This window comes from Polistes dominula, unplaced genomic scaffold (assembly GCF_049000335.1).
Source record: "Polistes dominula isolate Pdom_NZ unplaced genomic scaffold, Pdom_raw_medaka contig_24, whole genome shotgun sequence".
NCBI classification, from domain to species: Eukaryota; Metazoa; Arthropoda; class Insecta; order Hymenoptera; family Vespidae; genus Polistes; species Polistes dominula.
In genome coordinates, this window is record NW_028301150.1 from 2,919,021 (window position 1) to 2,927,992 (window position 8,972).

Below are 8,972 nucleotides of genomic sequence, written 5' to 3' on the forward strand. Positions count from 1 at the left end.
TCATAAGAAGAGAGAAGAAAGCGGAATAGAAAGGGATTTAAATAACAACGCACGTAAAAGTTAGAGCATCTTACAACAGTCGACAGTTTGTTCAAAGGTGTCTACTTAACATTAAATACTTTGACTTCTTTTATATTAGTTAATATTCTTATATCTATTCATAGTAATTAAATATTATATTACACATAATAAATTATCTCGTTAAAATTTAATTGATAATATTAATTTGAATTATAATTTAGATGAATTTAAAGAAATCATACTGAAGTATCCATTGAAAATTTTCAACATGTATTCATATAATATTTGGATATAGATATATATATATATATAAATTTAGTATTCAAATGTATTGAGAAACGTTTTCAGATCAATCATGCTTTATGTGACATATTTGGAATATCTCGAGTTTTTTAGATTTCAAAGGTATGTATGTATGATACGCAAATTGTAGCATATACGTGATCCTCTTGAAACGAGGCTCTTATTTTGCTCGTTTCTTTTGCGAGACGATTTCTTTTGAAAATTATTACCGTTTATAAATTTATCAAAGAATGTTACAGAATTATTTTTCTTTTTATTCTCAAGAGTTAATATTAATATCGAGTTAGACGATCATCTTGAAACGCTATTTACTTTTTAAACGACCAATCGATTTAAACAATTAACACGTATTTCAATAAATTTAATTATTACGTTAATTGGAAATTATGAAATATTTCACGTGAGTAACGATCAATCGTTCAGGCCAAGGTAACTTAACCGAATCGAAACATTGATGTTTAACCTTGAATCATTACGTTAGACATCCAGAGAGCGTGTTACTGGAGCTGGCTAATCGAGCAAGAAATTGCTGTCCGTCTTCTTCGTCGTGTAAATGGTATTTCCGATTTAAATGTTGATAATAAATTTTGGACGATAGCATCGTCTTTCCAAATTACCTCGTATGACTTTAAAGGAAGTGTACAAATATTGGAATGGTTGCAAAGAAAGTAGGACACATCAGTAGAAAATAGGATATTATTAAATATTTAAAATCGTCATAGCAATATTTTAAAGTAGTTTTTCAATGTTTATTAATAAAACGATTCAAAGTTTAAAACGATAAAAAAATAAAAAAAAATAAAAAGCAAATTGTAACGCGAAGAAGTAGCATTGAGCGACTTAAAAATTTTAGTAACCATTTTCCATGCAGGAACAATTTGCCGTTGCGGTCTTTCTTTTATCTTTTTTTTCTCTCTCTTTTCTCTCGGATAAAATTGCGTCGGGAATAGGTCGCTTTTGTAATCGTACAACATCGTTTCTTCGTAACCAACGAATATCAATAAGGATCGGTGCGATACGCGTAATCGATGGCAAGGTTCCATAAAAATGCAATTTACTCGGCCGTTTCGGTGTACGAGCTGTAGGGCGGTAAAAGGGGAAGAGTTGATTCGATCCGCGAGATGTCCCGGATATTTGCTCCGGATAAGTGTTGATATGCGTCCGCTTTCTGGCAACATCTCGTATCGACAGGCCTTCGGCGTGAATTCGGACGTGGATCGTAGTTCGACTGGTTATTTTCAATCGAAATTTTTCTTTTTTTTTGTACCGTTTTATAAAAGTATGCTATGATATGAAGCTATTTGCTGTTGGGTTTATCAATCAATTCTCTTTTGTATTGTACATTTGTGAAAATAAATTATTATCTCATCGACATTATTTAAAGGTAAATAGATTAACACGTAGACAAGAAAATTAAAATAATATCAAGAATTTAGAAAGTTCAATGTGAAAGAAAAGAAAAGTATAATCTATAATTTTAACAGGTGATATATACGTGAACGTCATTGACCTATATACATTTCCAGAACTTGTGTCCTGGATTCAGTGATAAACAGGTATGTTTTCGTACCCACCTGTTAAGTAATTCGTACCCAAAGAATATAGATTGTAAGAATTTGGCTCGATAAATTAAGGACAAGAAGGTATTTCTAATATTTATCATGTAAAAGTATTTTTGAAGTAGATTCATTCATAGAATTTGATTTTAAAATAGTGTTCGTTCAAAGTAAAGATTAAATTATCGATCATAGTAATTCACAATTAGATAAATATTTTTTCTATATAATTTAAGATTATTTCAAATCGGAGGAACTTTTTTTCTGGCAAAGTTTCAAATATGACGAACTTGAAAAGATTTTGATTTGATAAGAAGATAGTAATAGAGAGATCGATGCGGTCAAACAATCGAATAATTCTTTTTCTTCAAAAAGGTAGGAGCAAAAGACTTTCTCAACGTGTTTGAGGAGACAAACACGGTACGAGTAGATCGTTCTTAATCGCCTCGTATCTCAATCGAGTCGATTCGAATCGGGCTCTCAAAGGATTGAAATCCAGCCGAAGTATCTTGCTAACATTCTCTAGCAACGCTACTTTACACAGAGAGAAATTCGATCCGGCCGTAATCCGTTGGAAAATCTCGGTTACGAGGCAAAAAGATAAAAGGTTCCATCGATCCTACTACCTTTTACCACCTGCTAAAGAAGAAAAAAAAAAGAAAAAGAAAAGGGGGAAAGAAGTAAAAAAAAAAAAAAAAAAGAAGACGAGGAAGAAGAAAGAAGTAACAGTGGTAAGCCTTAAGGCAAGCATATGACGGTATAAGGTTATTTGAGGGTTTACGAAGCGACATACCTATACATATATAGATATGCAATAGACGTATACATGTAGATCATAGGGGAATACTCTTGAGTCACAATCAACGAGCTACTACCACCTGAGATAAAAATTTAAAGTTGGAATTCGATCGATTCCACTTACACCAAACTTCAATTTCCCGAGCATTAAGAATGTCCCCTTTTCTTTGAACCTGACCGATATCCTTAATGGGAACGTTCAATAATCATTAAGGATGGGATCCATCTTAGTAGGGTGTTTGCTTAGATATACGTATAGGCAGTATCTCGATTGGAGGAAAACTTTAAAAAGCCAAAGTCGATCGTGGCCGGATGTTAAGATCACGCTGATAATTGATGGTTGCTCCTAGTAGAGAAGGTAGAAGCTTCTACCCCTATCGCGTTTCATTAGAAAAAAATCGAATAAGGTGAAGGAATGGAATTCTTAGGCTGCGACGTAGTTCGAAGCAGCCTTTCTAAACGCGATATAAAATCAATAATACGGGCCATCTCGCGAGGCATCCAATGACGTCAATCATTTCTGCGTTAGGGTCACCACTATTGTCGCACCTCCGGTTTCTTCTTCGAACTAGATAGAAAGACTGAGATAGAGATGGAAAGATAGACAGATAGAGAGGAGAGTGAATGGATTTTCTTGCTTTGTCACAAGAACGGATCGATCGTAGATATTGGACGTATTACATCCCTTAATCGTAATCCAAAAGACGTCTCACCATTTCCGCGCATATAAATTTATCTACCTAACTCACGAGTCACGTCTATCGAGAAATATCTGTCATTGACTATTGACTCATTCATAGAACGTCGAATTTATACAGTGTTATATTCGGAATCTTTATATGTGTTTGTGTGTGTGTGATATGTTTGCTTGTTTTCTTTCAAGATTACTTATCTCTAAAAAGGTCGATTTACTTTATCGACTATGTGATTTCTTTTATTTCGATATTATTACTTCAATGACTAGTCTAGACGAAATAAATATACCCATATCAATATCGTTATGTACCATTTAATTTGATATAAGGATATATTCTTTATTTTATAATATGTATGAGAATGATTTATCAAAACAATGATTTAGTATTCCGACAAGTTATTTTAGAACCGTTAAAGGGAAGAAAAATTTTCCTCGTACAAAACTGTACAGCTTCATCTTTGAAAGTGCAAAGTCAAGTCGAAAGTGTAGGATGGGAGGGGGGGGGGGACTATTTTCGCTAGACCGTGTAAGTACCGCTAGACAAAAGCACCATTATCCTCTTTCGTCTTGCGTACGAAAAATATGTATAAAAGAGCAAGTAACCGTGTATCTTATCTCCAAGCAGTATACTTATTTTTCACGAAAAAATATGAACATCTTATGTGTGTGTGTGTGTGTGTGTGTGGTTAGTTGTTATATTATATTTCTGTGGCGTGTCCTTGTTTAAATTCATTAGGCTAGATCTTTAGTAAGTTATAATTCACGCAACTAGTCGACATGGAAACGTTATAAAATCGTCCTCGAGCTTCCGTCCTTTACGTTACGCTTCGGAAAACGCATCCGTTTGAATGACCTTCTTCCTTCGAGGATAATAACGAATATTCGTCGATCTCTTTCTCGCTTTTTCTACGAAGAAATTATCTATTTTTCCAGGAGGATGCTTTTTATTCTTAGCTATATTTTCTAGAATTCTTATCTTACGCTATCACTCTTTCTCTTTCTGACTATTTCTTTCTTTCTCTCTCTCTCTCTCTCTCTCTCTCTCTCTCTATTACTCAGCCGGTATAATCGAGCGAAACGTCGTTGTGCTGCGCGCGCGTATAACTGTTCCGTTCCGTCCATCCAAAATAGTCTGGGAATCAAAAGTGGGTTAATCTCAGTTCGGTTATTTTCCCACGTCCGATTACGCGAGAACTGAGCTCGCCCTCACCCTTGTAAGCTTCTTCCTTCATTTTTACTTTTTTCTCCTAAAATAAAATTTCGAGAAATAATCACACTTACATAGAAAGCACACATAGCGAATTTTAAAAATTGGACTGATGTAATTGGTCCAAATGCTCAACAATTTGATATAACAGTTTTTAAATATTCCTTACTTGATTTTCCTCACATGTTATTAATAATACGATATTCTTAATGATGCTTTTCTAATTATTTCAAAGATAATCGGAAATCTATAAATTGTTAGCAAGGATACATATTGTACGTTATCAAATTAATGAAATTTTCTAATAAAGTTTTAACAAAGTAGTAGACGTTTATAACGAATATCTCTGGCATTAATATTAAGTATAAATATTTCTTTAAATATAAATAACATTATAATGCAAGTACTTCAGTTCCAGCAACGAAATAGACTAGGAATTTAAGAGCTCGTAATTAAAACCTGATTTAAATTCAAATATTCCACAAGCAATATTGAATTATTAATTTGATTCATTTAAAATGGCAATTTAAGTTGCCATGTAGCAATTAATTGCTTTTTTAATACTTTGAGAAGGCCAACGGAAAGATATAATCGTCGTTATAATAAAAAAATAAAAATAAAAAAAAAAAGTCGAGAGGATTTCCATCGTCCCTTTTTTTATGGAAATATTCTATTTGAACAAAATTGCACAATCTTTCCACTTATCCAACAATTTTTTTCTTTCCACATTATACTAAATAAATAAACAGCCATTTGAGTTAGCCATTGAAAAAAAAAGGGAAGTTTATTCAATTGAAGTCAAATATCAATTTCCTATAGTACGATCAAACTTGAAGAAGAATTTTGAAATTTTTTTCATAATTAAGTACATTAATTTTAAAGGTTAAAACTTGACTTTACTTACTTCTTCGACATTCTTCAAGAACTCTTATTTTCTCTCTTGGATCCCTTCGAATATCAGTTAATAAAATTTATTTACTCTTGAGTTTTCTTTCGATTAGCAGTAATGAAATATTTGTTTTTGCGTTATTCGTCGTCCCTACGTTATATTTTGTTATGTTTGTCTTTTCAAACTAAGGTAACAGAATTTTCATTTTTAGTAACAAATGATTATTAAATCATTTTCTAGGAAACGTACGAGATACCTTAAATTACATGGAACCATTTAATTTCGTCGATCAATGGCTGCAGGCATCGTTTCGTTCTAGGGACAGTAAAATCTCTCGTCCGTACTTCGTAACTTAGAACGAAAGAGTGATGTAGTGATAGTACTGGTAGTGGCTATTAGAAGAGAATGAGCATTCTCGTAAAACTTCGAGTGTTCGTTCCTTTTAGTATTGACGTACTTATATAACTTTATTTCTTTCTTCTTCTACTACGATAGAGGAATTGATCATTCCTCATGACGGAAGTTAACGTAGATATATATTATCGCAAGAAGAAATTTATTATTGATATTTGACTGCTCTTATCTCTTCGGTAAAAGTTTCTAGTTTCATCTCGTATAAACTGGTAATTACGATTGTTTCAATAGTTTTGTTCTATGTTGAATATAAATCGAATTTGGGAAATGAAAATTAATGGCTTTCATTATCTAATTATAATTACTTTGTTATGGTATGCGATAACAAACAGTATTATTTGTCATGAAACCTAATTACTATAATCATATATGGATGTAATACAATAATACATTTAACCATTGTATTACAATATAATAATACATTATTAATTTCATCTTATTTGTACTACACTCTCTGTTTCTCCATTTGTTCTCCCCAGTTATCCATTCGTTCCAGCTGTTCAACGATATTAACGTATACGTATTTTTACCCATTATCGATAATAATTCTGAAAAAAGAGAGAGAGAGAGAGAGAGAGAAAAACGAAATTCAAATCGAACGATTCTCATATCCATTTCTTTCTGTTGGAAAAAAAAAGTTCTTTGTAAAAGTCAAATACCAGGAATTCAATGTTAGGAATACGTTTGAGGAAGAATATCAGAATTTACTTAGCCATATGGTACAACATAGATTTCTATCGATTGTTATGAAAATGGGATACCAAATTGCTAGTTATTTCTTCTTTAAATTACACGTAAGGAATATCTACTTATACGATTTTATATTGTTCGTAACGATTATGATATTGCGAATCAAGTGATACGTGAGACTATAATATTGATCTAAATTTTATACCATTATATACTCGATACTTATAGGAATTCTATAAAAAAAAATTCTTTGTTGCATATTCACGTTGATATTTGATAATATCTACAGATATTTACGTTTAAAATTGAAATTGAAAATAAAATATAAATGAAAGTCAATGTGGAACATCTTTCATTCCGGTGAATTAATTAAAAATGTCAATCTTTCGTTGGCTTATCTCTTCAAGTTCGACGTTTCTAATTTATTTCTTTTTGTGTGTGTGTATACTCTTGATAGACATAGTTCAAATAGAAATGATCATTCTTATTTTTTTCGGTTATTGTACTCGACCAAAGTCGGTGAAGAAAAACCGGGTCATCTTTAAATAGTACTCCAATGTTGAAATGTCAGCGTTGCGTAATTTCCAAAGTACCTGTTAAACTCTAAATATTTACACGCCTCAAAGGTCTTCCCGTCGAAGTTTTCCTCTTCTTACCTTCGCATAGACTTATCTTCATGTTCTGGAACTCGAAGATGGGGAGACCGATCTGACGTTCAAACTCAAGCGCGTATTAAACTTTCATTTCTTAGAATGCTTCCTTCCACGTGCTATTTTACTCCGAGAGAAAGAATATTCCCAAGTCTCGTCATTTTCAGAAAAGGATACGATTTCACTGAATCACGTGGTTCGGTTATATAGGTAGCTATATTACATACCTATATCTACTGAGTGCACTTTCTTCCTAAGTGGCAGAAAATGTTTCGCGACCGTACCGGAACTTTTAGGGAAAAGAAAAATGTTTCCTACAGAAATTGACGATTTTATTTTTCTCGATTTCGTCGGTACATTTAACTGTGAATAATATCATCGTGCTTTCATAACTCATACAAAATATTCACTCTAGCTTAACGACTTCATTGGAATTTATTTATTTCATAAATTATCAACGAATATTTCTAAAAAGAATTGCTAAGAGAGTTGTTTAGATAAAACAAGATTTTCATTCGTATTTAAACAATATATCGATTCTGTTTATAAATTAAATTTTTACTATAAATTATTTTTAAAATAAAATTCGAAACGATTAAGACTTTTATCTCTGATAAACTCAACACGCGACTTTGGGATTTATTTTTCAAGAAAGAAATTAAGTATATCGAGTACACTCGTCAAAAAGCAAATGAAATTCTTTTTAACTTATCATGACATACCTTTCATTTACTGTATTACTCGGTATGCATCGGTGTAATTGTTTTTCTGTTAAAAGAAGCTAAAAGAATACTTTAGCAAAAGTGAAAGGATAAACGAGGCAACGTAAAAGTCGAGACTACGGGTAATGTGATATAAAAGCGCGGCCAAGAGCTTTTAATATTGAATAAGATTATTTTCTCGTATTATATTTTTATTTGGTTACTTTGCTTCTTTTGTTTTACCTTAGAAAATAAATTTATGCGGTTACATTTAAATCCAAATTTTAATATTCTTTTTAAAATTAAATTAAATATTTGAACAGTTTTGTTTTTCTTTTTCAAAATAACATTAAACTTGTTGAATGTTGTAATGTAACCGTGAAGTTACGTTACACGTAACGTAGTTAGTGTAACTCACTAACGTGAGTACTACGTACTCTACGTAACGTAGAGTTAATAATTAAAAATGAATATTTTCATTCACGTGTTCAAACTCGACAGTTATCAATATTAAATTAGATAAATTATAATTCCAAGGAAATACATTTTTTATTTTTATATGGCGATGTATCATTTTCCCTTTGTACTTACTTCGAATACTTGATAGGCTTGGTAGATAATTCAAAACTTGGATAAAATGAGTATGTTAGGTGTACCATAGAGAAAACGTGAAGGCCGCCCTCAGTTGTCTCTCGTATATCGAAGATACGTCAAAGTGTAAGGTTGCTTTGAACCTATAATATCTGGTGTGTCGACTAAACGTGCATCATCGATATCCTTTAAATAATGTTATAGAATAATTAATCTTTGGAAAGGTGCCGTCAACAATTCTATTCAAAGATAAAAGATTGTTTGAGTTTATCATAAAGATTAAGAATATAATAAGTTAGAATTCTGGTATTATCTCGGTCGAAGTATTTCTAAATGTTTTTATTTTCTTCCGTATTTTCTTCTTTATTACTTTTATTTATTTATTTATTCTTTCCCGAGGCAAAAAGTAAACTTTCAACTGTCTGCAATGTTAAAAAGAGTTTAAACTCAATTGC

General features: G+C 31.8%; 1 long non-coding RNA gene across 1 annotated transcript; it reads left to right on the forward strand.

The window, feature by feature from the left end:
- The first annotated feature begins 443 nt into the window (after nt 1–443).
- Nucleotides 444–7,435, forward strand: LOC149030790 (uncharacterized). Its single transcript, XR_016178293.1, has 4 exons — nt 444–1,708; nt 1,851–1,880; nt 2,256–2,611; nt 5,712–7,435. It is a non-coding gene; the product is annotated as an uncharacterized LOC149030790 (long non-coding RNA).
- Nucleotides 7,436–8,972: the final 1,537 nt, after the last annotated feature.